The sequence below is a fragment of the Daphnia magna genome, linkage group LG9 (assembly GCF_020631705.1).
Source record: "Daphnia magna isolate NIES linkage group LG9, ASM2063170v1.1, whole genome shotgun sequence".
NCBI lineage: Eukaryota > Metazoa > Arthropoda > Branchiopoda > Diplostraca > Daphniidae > Daphnia > Daphnia magna.
This window is the reverse complement of record NC_059190.1, coordinates 8024275-8036321: the sequence shown is the minus strand read 5'-3', so window position 1 is coordinate 8036321 and position 12047 is coordinate 8024275. Positions and strand designations below refer to the sequence as shown.

The 12047-nt window shown below is 41.2% G+C and overlaps 17 non-coding genes across 17 annotated transcripts; 7 read left to right on the top strand and 10 right to left on the bottom strand.

Moving 5' to 3' along the window:
* Positions 1–892: 892 nt before the first annotated feature.
* Positions 893–966, top strand: Trnan-guu. The gene has a single exon. It is a non-coding gene; the product is annotated as a tRNA-Asn (tRNA).
* A 431-nt stretch (positions 967–1397) lies between these two features.
* Positions 1398–1470, bottom strand: Trnav-cac. Its single transcript has one exon. It is a non-coding gene; the product is annotated as a tRNA-Val (tRNA).
* A 100-nt stretch (positions 1471–1570) lies between these two features.
* Trnav-aac lies at positions 1571–1643 on the bottom strand. Its single transcript has one exon. It is a non-coding gene; the product is annotated as a tRNA-Val (tRNA).
* A 55-nt stretch (positions 1644–1698) lies between these two features.
* Positions 1699–1771, bottom strand: Trnak-cuu. Its single transcript has one exon. It is a non-coding gene; the product is annotated as a tRNA-Lys (tRNA).
* An 888-nt stretch (positions 1772–2659) lies between these two features.
* Positions 2660–2733, top strand: Trnan-guu. Its single transcript has one exon. It is a non-coding gene; the product is annotated as a tRNA-Asn (tRNA).
* A 431-nt stretch (positions 2734–3164) lies between these two features.
* Trnav-cac lies at positions 3165–3237 on the bottom strand. The gene has a single exon. It is a non-coding gene; the product is annotated as a tRNA-Val (tRNA).
* Positions 3238–3337: 100 nt separating this feature from the next.
* Trnav-aac lies at positions 3338–3410 on the bottom strand. The gene has a single exon. It is a non-coding gene; the product is annotated as a tRNA-Val (tRNA).
* A 1015-nt stretch (positions 3411–4425) lies between these two features.
* On the top strand, positions 4426–4499 carry Trnan-guu. Its single transcript has one exon. It is a non-coding gene; the product is annotated as a tRNA-Asn (tRNA).
* A 431-nt stretch (positions 4500–4930) lies between these two features.
* Positions 4931–5003, bottom strand: Trnav-cac. The gene has a single exon. It is a non-coding gene; the product is annotated as a tRNA-Val (tRNA).
* A 229-nt stretch (positions 5004–5232) lies between these two features.
* On the bottom strand, positions 5233–5305 carry Trnak-cuu. The gene has a single exon. It is a non-coding gene; the product is annotated as a tRNA-Lys (tRNA).
* An 887-nt stretch (positions 5306–6192) lies between these two features.
* Positions 6193–6266, top strand: Trnan-guu. Its single transcript has one exon. It is a non-coding gene; the product is annotated as a tRNA-Asn (tRNA).
* A 430-nt stretch (positions 6267–6696) lies between these two features.
* Positions 6697–6769, bottom strand: Trnav-cac. The gene has a single exon. It is a non-coding gene; the product is annotated as a tRNA-Val (tRNA).
* A 1188-nt stretch (positions 6770–7957) lies between these two features.
* Positions 7958–8031, top strand: Trnan-guu. Its single transcript has one exon. It is a non-coding gene; the product is annotated as a tRNA-Asn (tRNA).
* A 431-nt stretch (positions 8032–8462) lies between these two features.
* Positions 8463–8535, bottom strand: Trnav-cac. Its single transcript has one exon. It is a non-coding gene; the product is annotated as a tRNA-Val (tRNA).
* Positions 8536–9728: 1193 nt separating this feature from the next.
* Trnan-guu lies at positions 9729–9802 on the top strand. Its single transcript has one exon. It is a non-coding gene; the product is annotated as a tRNA-Asn (tRNA).
* Positions 9803–10409: 607 nt separating this feature from the next.
* Positions 10410–10482, bottom strand: Trnav-aac. Its single transcript has one exon. It is a non-coding gene; the product is annotated as a tRNA-Val (tRNA).
* A 1015-nt stretch (positions 10483–11497) lies between these two features.
* Positions 11498–11571, top strand: Trnan-guu. Its single transcript has one exon. It is a non-coding gene; the product is annotated as a tRNA-Asn (tRNA).
* The last annotated feature ends 476 nt before the right edge of the window (positions 11572–12047 follow it).

Genomic DNA, 12047 nt, shown 5'->3' with positions numbered 1-12047 from the left:
AGGCACATGTTGATGGTTAACGCAAACAGAAACGATCCCAACCATTCATTGAGTATTTCTTCTGTCAAAGGAACGGTGGAGTCCTAAAGAAAAATAACAACTTAAATAATTTTTGTGTGTGTGTGTGATTCATACGTTTGATTTCCAGCAAGACATGAAACAGCTGCCTCCACATATGGAAAGGAGGTGGGTTAGACCATGATATATATCGGGAGTAGTAACGGCTGCAGAATCAGTTGAGCTACGCGTGTTAAGCTCCAGAGATGGCGTTTGCGGCTGGTTAATTGGAATTTCTGAAGAGAGGGAATGAGAGAAAGAAAGCAAAGATTCAAGGGTTAAGGTAAGGAAAGTAAACGTTTCCGAACTAAACCTTCCTCTTTATCACACGTGTCCATATGGTAGATCACGTGATACAAACTTTTACCCTAAATTTCTCCAACGATGAATTGTTAACGAATATTTCCCAAATGAGCATTGGATTCGTCTCAGTGATACGAATAAAATGTAAATTATTTGATTCGATAAAACCTAAAATATTTGTTAGTTTGGAACTTACCAGCCGCGACGCCATCTCTGGAGCAGAATGAGTGTAGCTCAATTTCTTCCGTGAGAAGAGTACTTCCATTTCTACTCCTGGTAAACTTCATGGTGGTACCGAAGGGAAAAAATATTTAAAAACATCAGCGCCATCTGACGTCTGGAAGAAGCCGTCTGTTTCCGGTTTTATTTACTAAACATTTGTATCCTGTCACTGACAGTAGCAGCATAAACTAGATAAATGGCGCCCAATTGTTGTTTCTGGGATTACCAAAAGGGTTGGAGAATGAACACATTACGTTTCTCTCAGTCGTAAAGAAGCACAAAGTTCCCGTCTCCCCCAATTAATTTAGATGCCTTTGTGGCGCAATTGGCTAGCGCGTTCGGCTGTTAACCGGAAGGCTGGTGGTTCGATCCCACCCAGGGGCGTAGCATAGGAGTTTTTACATATTCTTTTTTATCCTCAGAGACTCCTTATGATAGGTTAAGAATCATCTGTATCTTTTCCGTATACATCGTTGCCTAGTCATTAGTGGTGTACAACCATGATAACTCTACAGTTAAACAGATTATGGTTATCTTGATTAGTTATGCTACTTTGCACTCCTTTCATTGATGATGAGTAAACTTGGGACGCGTAAAATAACAAATTAAAGGAATTTTGAATCGTCAAAACAACAAAACTACTCTCAAAACAACATGTGTACTTCATTTTCGGGAGCCTTCTGGTGGTAATCAGCTAGTTATAAACCTTGTGTGGGACCATGTGGAAAATTCACCCGACTCCCCACTTGGCGTGCCCTTTGGTTACTACTCAGACACGCAGATTGCAGTGAAATTGATAAACTTCAAAAACCGACTGTTCTCACCCAGGATCGAACTGAGGACCTTCAGCGTGTGAGGCCGACGTGATAACCGCTACACTATGAGAACACGAATTTTACCATAGGATCCTTTTTATAAAATGGTTTTACAACCGAATCTAAGTTAACAATATAAATAACCACATCAGAACTGTATGCAAAGGATGTCTTGTTCCCACCCAGGATCGAACTGAGGACCTTCAGCGTGTTAGGCCGACGTGATAACCACTACACTATGGGAACTGAATTTTACGCATCGATTGAAACCAAGTTTCGATTAAGACCACATGGAATTGAACGCCCAACGTGGGGCTCGAACCCACGACCCTGAGATTAAGAGTCTCATGCTCTACCGACTGAGCTAGCCAGGCACATGTTGATGGTTAACGCAAACAGAAACGATCCCAACCATTCATTGAGTATTTCTTCTGTCAAAGGAACGGTGGAGTCCTAAAGAAAAATAACAACTTAAATAATTTTTTTGTGTGTGTGTGATTCATACGTTTGATTTCCAGCAAGACATGAAACAGCTGCCTCCACATATGGAAAGGAGGTGGGTTAGACCATGATATATATCGGGAGTAGTAACGGCTGCAGAATCAGTTGAGCTACGCGTGTTAAGCTCCAGAGATGGCGTTTGCGGCTGGTTAATTGGAATTTCTGAAGAGAGGGAATGAGAGAAAGAAAGCAAAGATTCAAGGGTTAAGGTAAGGAAAGTAAACGTTTCCGAACTAAACCTTCCTCTTTATCACACGTGTCCATATGGTAGATCACGTGATACAAACTTTTACCCTAAATTTCTTCAACGATGAATTGTTAACGAATATTTCCCAAATGAGCATTGGATTCGTCTCAGTGATACGAATAAAATGTAAATTATTTGATTCGATAAAACCTAAAATTTTTGTTAGTTTGGAACTTACCAGCCGCGACGCCATCTCTGGAGCAGAATGAGTGTAGCTCAATTTCTTCCGTGAGAAGAGTACTTCCATTTCTACTCCTGGTAAACTTCATGGTGGTACCGAAGGGAAAAAATATTTAAAAACATCAGCGCCATCTGACGTCTGGAAGAAGCCGTCTGTTTCCGGTTTGATTTACTAAACATTTGTATCCTGTCACTGACAGTAGCAGCATAAACTAGATAAATGGCGCCCAATTGTTGTTTCTGGGATTACCAAAAGGGTTGGAGAATGAACACATTACGTTTCTCTCAGTCGTAAAGAAGCACAAAGTTCCCGTCTCCCCCAATTAATTTAGATGCCTTTGTGGCGCAATTGGCTAGCGCGTTCGGCTGTTAACCGGAAGGCTGGTGGTTCGATCCCACCCAGGGGCGTAGCATAGGAGTTTTTACATATTCTTTTTTATCCTCAGAGACTCCTTATGATAGGTTAAGAATCATCTGTATCTTTTCCGTATACATCGTTGCCTAGTCATCAGTGGTGTACAACCATGATAACTCTACAGTTAAACAGATTATGGTTATCTTGATTAGTTATGCTACTTTGCACTCCTTTCATTGATGATGAGTAAACTTGGGACGCGTAAAATAACAAATTAAAGGAATTTTGAATCGTCAAAACAACAAAACTACTCTCAAAACAACATGTGTACTTCATTTTCGGGAGCCTTCTGGTGGTAATCAGCTAGTTATAAACCTTGTGTGGGACCATGTGGAAAATTCACCCGACTCCCCTCTTGGTGTGCCCTTTGGTTACTACTCATACACGCAGATTGCAGTGAAATTGATAAACTTCAAAAACCGACTGTTCTCACCCAGGATCGAACTGAGGACCTTCAGCGTGTGAGGCCGACGTGATAACCGCTACACTATGAGAACACGAATTTTACCATAGGATCCTTTTTATAAAATGGTTTTACAACCGAATCTAAGTTAACAATATAAATAACCACATCAGAACTGTATGCAAAGGATGTCTTGTTCCCACCCAGGATCGAACTGAGGACCTTCAGCGTGTTAGGCCGACGTGATAACCACTACACTATGGGAACTGAATTTTACGCATCGATTGAAACCAAATTTCGATTAAGACCACATGGAATTGAACGTCCAACGTGGGGCTCGAACCCACGACCCTGAGATTAAGAGTCTCATGCTCTACCGACTGAGCTAGCGAGGCACATGTTGATGGTTAACGCAAACAGAAACGATCCCAACCATTCATTGAGTATTTCTTCTGTCAAAGGAACGGTGGAGTCCTAAAGAAAAATAACAACTTAAATAATTTTTTTTGTGTGTGTGATTCATACGTTTGATTTCCAGCAAGACATGAAACAGCTGCCTCCACATATGGAAAGGAGGTGGGTTAGACCATGATATATATCGGGAGTAGTAACGGCTGCAGAATCAGTTGAGCTACGCGTGTTAAGCTCCAGAGATGGCGTTTGCGGCTGGTTAATTGGAATTTCTGAAGAGAGGGAATGAGAGAAAGAAAGCAAAGATTCAAGGGTTAAGGTAAGGAAAGTAAACGTTTCCGAACTAACCCTTCCTCTTTATCACACGTGTCCATATGGTAGATCACGTGATACAAACTTTTACCCTAAATTTCTCCAACGATGAATTGTTAACGAATATTTCCCAAATGAGCATTGGATTCGTCTCAGTGATACGAATAAAATGTAAATTATTTGATTCGATAAAACCTAAAATATTTGTTAGTTTGGAACTTACCAGCCGCGACGCCATCTCTGGAGCAGAATGAGTGTAGCTCAATTTCTTCCGTGAGAAGAGTACTTCCATTTCTACTCCTGGTAAACTTCATGGTGGTACCGAAGGAAAAAAATATTTAAAAACATCAGCGCCATCTGACGTCTGGAAGAAGCCGTCTGTTTCCGGTTTGATTTACTAAACATTTGTATCCTGTCACTGACAGTAGCAGCATAAACTAGATAAATGGCGCCCAATTGTTGTTTCTGGGATTACCAAAAGGGTTGGAGAATGAACACATTACGTTTCTCTCAGTCGTAAAGAAGCACAAAGTTCCCGTCTCCCCCAATTAATTTAGATGCCTTTGTGGCGCAATTGGCTAGCGCGTTCGGCTGTTAACCGGAAGGCTGGTGGTTCGATCCCACCCAGGGGCGTAGCATAGGAGTTTTTACATATTCTTTTTTATCCTCAGAGACTCCTTATGATAGGTTAAGAATCATCTGTATCTTTTCCGTATACATCGTTGCCTAGTCATCAGTGGTGTACAACCATGATAACTCTACAGTTAAACAGATTATGGTTATCTTGATTAGTTATGCTACTTTGCACTCCTTTCATTGATGATGAGTAAACTTGGGACGCGTAAAATAACAAATTAAAGGAATTTTGAATCGTCAAAACAACAAAACTACTCTCAAAACAACATGTGTACTTCATTTTCGGGAGCCTTCTGGTGGTAATCAGCTAGTTATAAACCTTGTGTGGGACCATGTGGAAAATTCACCCGACTCCCCACTTGGCGTACCCTTTGGTTACTACTCAGACACGCAGATTGCAGTGAAATTGATAAACTTCAAAAACCGACTGTTCTCACCCAGGATCGAACTGAGGACCTTCAGCGTGTGAGGCCGACGTGATAACCGCTACACTATGAGAACACGAATTTTACCATAGGATCCTTTTTTATAAAATGGTTTTACAACCGAATCTAAGTTAACAATATAAATAACCACATCAGAACTGTATGCAAAGGATGTCTTGTTCCCACCCAGGATCGAACTGAGGACCTTCAGCGTGTTAGGCCGACGTGATAATCACTACACTATGGGAACTGAATTTTACGCATCGATTGAAACCAAGTTTCGATTAAGACCACATGGAATTGAACGCCCAACGTGGGGCTCGAACCCACGACCCTGAGATTAAGAGTCTCATGCTCTACCGACTGAGCTAGCCAGGCACATGTTGATGGTTAACGCAAACAGAAACGATCCCAACCATTCATTGAGTATTTCTTCTGTCAAAGGAACGGTGGAGTCCTAAAGAAAAATAACAACTTAAATATTTTTTTTTGTGTGTGTGATTCATACGTTTGATTTCCAGCAAGACATGAAACAGCTGCCTCCACATATGGAAAGGAGGTGGGTTAGACCATGATATATATCGGGAGTAGTAACGGCTGCAGAATCAGTTGAGCTACGCGTGTTAAGCTCCAGAGATGGCGTTTGCGGCTGGTTAATTGGAATTTCTGAAGAGAGGGAATGAGAGAAAGAAAGCAAAGATTCAAGGGTTAAGGTAAGGAAAGTAAACGTTTCCGAACTAACCCTTCCTCTTTATCACACGTGTCCATATGGTAGATCACGTGATACAAACTTTTACCCTAAATTTCTCCAACGATGAATTGTTAACGAATATTTCCCAAATGAGCATTGGATTCGTCTCAGTGATACGAATAAAATGTAAATTATTTGATTCGATAAAACCTAAAATATTTGTTAGTTTGGAACTTACCAGCCGCGACGCCATCTCTGGAGCAGAATGAGTGTAGCTCAATTTCTTCCGTGAGAAGAGTACTTCCATTTCTACTCCTGGTAAACTTCATGGTGGTACCGAAGGAAAAAAATATTTAAAAACATCAGCGCCATCTGACGTCTGGAAGAAGCCGTCTGTTTCCGGTTTTATTTACTAAACATTTGTATCCTGTCACTGACAATAGCAGCATAAACTAGATAAATGGCGTCCAATTGTTGTTTCTGGGATAACCAAAAGGGTTGGAGAATGAACACATTACGTTTCTCTCAGTCGTAAAGAAGCACAAAGTTCCCGTCTCCCCCAATTAATTTAGATGCCTTTGTGGCGCAATTGGCTAGCGCGTTCGGCTGTTAACCGGAAGGCTGGTGGTTCGATCCCACCCAGGGGCGTAGCATAGGAGTTTTTACATATTCTTTTTATCCTCAGAGACTCCTTATGATAGGTTAAGAATCATCTGTATCTTTTCCGTATACATCGTTGCCTAGTCATCAGTGGTGTACAACCATGATAACTCTACAGTTAAACAGATTATGGTTATCTTGATTAGTTATGCTACTTTGCACTCCTTTCATTGATGATGAGTAAACTTGGGACGCGTAAAATAACAAATTAAAGGAATTTTGAATCGTCAAAACAACAAAACTACTCTCAAAACAACATGTGTACTTCATTTTCAGGAGCCTTCTGGTGGTAATCAGCTAGTTATAAACCTTGTGTGGGACCATGTGGAAAATTCACCCGACTCCCCACTTGGCGTGCCCTTTGGTTACTACTCAGACACGCAGATTGCAGTGAAATTGATAAACTTCAAAAACCGACTGTTCTCACCCAGGATCGAACTGAGGACCTTCAGCATGTGAGGCCGACGTGATAACCGCTACACTATGAGAACACGAATTTTACCATAGGATCCTTTTTTATAAAATGGTTTTACAACCGAATCTAAGTTAACAATATAAATAACCACATCAGAACTGTATGCAAAGGATGTCTTGTTCCCACCCAGGATCGAACTGAGGACCTTCAGCGTGTTAGGCCGACGTGATAACCACATCACTATAGGAACTGAATTTTACGCATCGATTGAAACCAAGTTTCGATTAAGACCACATGGAATTGAACGCCCAACGTGAGGCTCGAACCCACGACCCTGAGATTAAGAGTCTCATGCTCTACCGACTGAGCTAGCCAGACACATGTTGATGGTTAACGCAAACAGAAACGATCCCAACCATTCATTGAGTATTTCTTCTGTCAAAGGAACGGTGGAGTCCTAAAGAAAAATAACAACTTAAATAATTTTTTTTGTGTGTGTGATTCATACGTTTGATTTCCAGCAAGACATGAAACAGCTGCCTCCACATATGGAAAGGAGGTGGGTTAGACCATGATATATATCGGGAGTAGTAACGGCTGCAGAATCAGTTGAGCTACGCGTGTTAAGCTCCAGAGATGGCGTTTGCGGCTGGTTAATTGGAATTTCTGAAGAGAGGGAATGAGAGAAAGAAAGCAAAGATTCAAGGGTTAAGGTAAGGAAAGTAAACGTTTCCGAACTAACCCTTCCTCTTTATCACACGTGTCCATATGGTAGATCACGTGATACAAACTTTACCCTAAATTTCTCCAACGATGAATTGTTAACGAATATTTCCCAAATGAGCATTGGATTCGTCTCAGTGATACGAATAAAATGTAAATTATTTGATTCGATAAAACCTAAAATATTTGTTAGTTTGGAACTTACCAGCCGCGACGCCATCTCTGGAGCAGAATGAGTGTAGCTCAATTTCTTCCGTGAGAAGAGTACTTCCATTTCTACTCCTGGTAAACTTCATGGTGGTACCGAAGGGAAAAATATTTAAAAACATCAGCGCCATCTGACGTCTGGAAGAAGCCGTCTGTTTCCGGTTTTATTTACTAAACATTTGTATCCTGTCACTGACTAGTAGCAGCATAAACTAGATAAATGGCGCCCAATTGTTGTTTCTGGGATAACCAAAAGGGTTGGAGAATGAACACATTACGTTTCTCTCAGTCGTAAAGAAGCACAAAGTTCCCGTCTCCCCCAATTAATTTAGATGCCTTTGTGGCGCAATTGGCTAGCGCGTTCGGCTGTTAACCGGAAGGCTGGTGGTTCGATCCCACCCAGGGGCGTAGCATAGGAGTTTTTACATATTCTTTTTTATCCTCAGAGACTCCTTATGATAGGTTAAGAATCATCTGTATCTTTTCCGTATACATCGTTGCCTAGTCATCAGTGGTGTACAACCATGATAACTCTACAGTTAAACAGAATATGGTTATCTTGATTAGTTATGCTACTTTGCACTCCTTTCATTGATGATGAGTAAACTTGGGACGCGTAAAATAACAAATTAAAGGAATTTTGAATCGTCAAAACAACAAAACTACTCTCAAAACAACATGTGTACTTCATTTTCGGGAGCCTTCTGGTGGTAATCAGCTAGTTATAAACCTTGTGTGGGACCATGTGGAAAATTCACCCGACTCCCCCACTTGGCGTGCCCTTTGGTTACTACTCAGACACGCAGATTGCAGTGAAATTGATAAACTTTAAAACCGACTGTTCTCACCCAGGATCGAACTGAGGACCTTCAGCGTGTGAGGCCGACGTGATAACCGCTACACTATGAGAACACGAATTTTACCATAGGATCCTTTTTATAAAATGGTTTTACAACCGAATCTAAGTTAACAATATAAATAACCACATCAGAACTGTATGCAAAGGATGTCTTGTTCCCACCCAGGATCGAACTGGAGGACCTTCAGCGTGTTAGGCCGACGTGATAACCACTACACTATGGGAACTGAATTTTACGCATCGATTGAAACCAAGTTTCGATTAAGACCACATGGAATTGAATGCCCAACTTGGGGCTCGAACCCACGACCCTGAGATTAAGAGTCTCATGCTCTACAACGACTGAGCTAGCCAGGCACATGTTGATGGTTAACGCAAACAGAAACGATCCCAACCATTCATTGAGTATTTCTTCTGTCAAAGGAACGGTGGAGTCCTAAAGAAAAATAACAACTTAAATAATTTTTTTTTGTGTGTGTGATTCATACGTTTTATTTCCAGCAAGACATGAAACAGCTGCCTCCACATATGAAAAGGAGGTGGGTTAGACCATGATATATATCGGGAGTAGTAACGGCTGCAGAATCAGTTGAGCTACGCGTGTTAAGCTCCAGAGATGGCGTTTGCGGCTGGTTAATTGGAATTTCTGAAGAGAGGGAATGAGAGAAAGAAAGCAAAGATTCAAGGGTTAAGGTAAGGAAAGTAAACGTTTCCGAACTAACCCTTCCTCTTTATCACACGTGTCCATATGGTAGATCACGTGATACAAACTTTTACCCTAAATTTCTCCAACGATGAATTGTTAACGAATATTTCCCAAATGAGCATTGGATTCGTCTCAGTGATACGAATAAAATGTAAATTATTTGATTCGATAAAACCTAAAATATTTGTTAGTTTGGAACTTACCAGCCGCGACGCCATCTCTGGAGCAGAATGAGTGTAGCTCAATTTCTTCCGTGAGAAGAGGTACTTCCATTTCTACTCTGGTAAACTTCATGGTGGTACCGAAGGGAAAAATATTTAAAAACATCAGCGCCATCTGACGTCTGGAAGAAGCCGTCTGTTTCCGGTTTTATTTACTAAACATTTGTATCCTGTCACTGACAGTAGCAGCATAAACTAGATAAATGGCGCCCAATTGTTGTTTCTGGGATAACCAAAAGGGTTGGAGAATGAACACATTACGTTTCTCTCAGTCGTAAAGAAGCACCAAAGTTCCCCGTCTCCCCCAATTAATTTAGATGCCTTTGTGGCGCAATTGGCTAGCGCGTTCGGCTGTTAACCGGAAGGCTGGTGGTTCGATCCCACCCAGGGGCGTAGCAAAGGAGTGTTTTACATATTCTTTTTATCCTCAGAGACTCCTTATGATAGGTTAAGAATCATCTGTATCTTTTCCGTATACATCGTTGCCTAGTCATCAGTGGTGTACAACCATGATAACTCTACAGTTAAACAGAATATGGTTATCTTGATTAGTTATGCTACTTTGCACTCCTTTCATTGATGATGAGTAAACTTGGGACGCGTAAAATAACAAATTAAAGGAATTTTGAATCGTCAAAACAACAAAACTACTCTCAAAACAACATGTGTACACTTCATTTTCAGGGAGCCTTCTGGTGGTAATCAGCTAGTTATAAACCTTGTGTGGGACCATGTGGAAAATTCACCCGACTCCCCACTTGGCGTGCCCTTTGGTTACTACTCAGACACGCAGATTGCAGTGAAATTGATAAACTTTAAAAACCGACTGTTTTCACCCAGGATCGAACTGAGGACCTTCAGCGTGTGAGGCCGACGTGATAACCGCTACACTATGAGAACACGAATTTTACCATAGGATCCTTTTTATAAAATGGTTTTACAACCGAATCTAAGTTAACAATATAAATAACCACATCAGAACTGTATGCAAAGGATGTCTTGTTCCCACCCAGGATCGAACTGAGGACCTTCAGCGTGTTAGGCCGACGTGATAACCACTACACTATGGGAACTGAATTTTACGCATCGATTGAAACCAAGTTTCGATTAAGACCACATGGAATTGAACGCCCAACTTGGGGCTCGAACCCACGACCCTGAGATTAAGAGTCGCATGCTCTACCGACTGAGCTAGCCAGGTACATGTTGATGGTTAACGCAAACAGAAACGATCCCAACCATTCATTGAGTATTTCTTCTGTCAAAGGAACGGTGGAGTCCTAAAGAAAAATAACAACTTAAATAATTTTTTTTGTGTGTGTGATTCATACGTTTTATTTCCAGCAAGACATGAAACAGCTGCCTCCACATATGAAAAGGAGGTGGGTTAGACCATGATATATATCGGGAGTAGTAACGGCTGCAGAATCAGTTGAGCTACGCGTGTTAAGCTCCAGAGATGGCGTTTGCGGCTGGTTAATTGGAATTTCTGAAGAGAGGGAATGAGAGAAAGAAAGCAAAGATTCAAGGGTTAAGGTAAGGAAAGTAAACGTTTCCGAACTAACCCTTCCTCTTTATCACACGTGTCCATATGGTAGATCACGTGATACAAACTTTTACCCTAAATTTCTACAACGATGAATTGTTAACGAATATTCCCCAAATGAGCATTGGATTCGTCTCAGTGATACGAATAAAATGTAAATTATTTGATTCGATAAAACCTAAAATATTTGTTAGTTTGGAACTTACCAGCCGCGACGCCATCTCTGGAGCAGAATGAGTGTAGCTCAATTTCTTCCGTGAGAAGAGTACTTCTATTTCTACTCCTGGTAAACTTCATGGTGGTACCGAAGGGGAAAAATATTTAAAAACATCAGCGCCATCTGACGTCTGGAAGAAGCCGTCTGTTTCCGGTTTTATTTACTAAACATTTGTATCCTGTCACTGACAGTAGCAGCATAAACTAGATAAATGGCGCCCAATTGTTGTTTCTGGGATTACCAAAAGGGTTGGAGAATGAACACATTACGTTTCTCTCAGTCGTAAAGAAGCACAAAGTTCCCGTCTCCCCCAATTAATTTAGATGCCTTTGTGGCGCAATTGGCTAGCGCGTTCGGCTGTTAACCGGAAGGCTGGTGGTTCGATCCCACCCAGGGGCGTAGCATAGGAGTTTTTAACATATTCTTTTTTATCCTCAGAGACTCCTTATGATAGGTTAAGAATCATCTGTATCTTTTCCGTATACATCGTTGCCTAGTCATCAGTGGTGTACAACCATGATAACTCTACAGTTAAACAGATTATGGTTATCTTGATTAGTTATGCTACTTTGCACTCCTTTCATTGATGATGAGTAAACTTGGGACGCGTAAAATAACAAATTAAAGGAATTTTGAATCGTCAAAACAACAAAACTACTCTCAAAACAACATGTGTACTTCATTTTCCGGGAGCCTTCTGGTGGTAATCAGCTAATTATAAACCTTGTGTGGGACCATGTGGAAAATTCACCCGACTCCCCACTTGGCGTGCCCTTTGGTTACTACTCAAACACGCAGATTGCAGTGAAATTGATAAACTTCAAAAACCGACTGTTCTCACCCAGGATCGAACTGAGGACCTTCAGCAGGAAGTA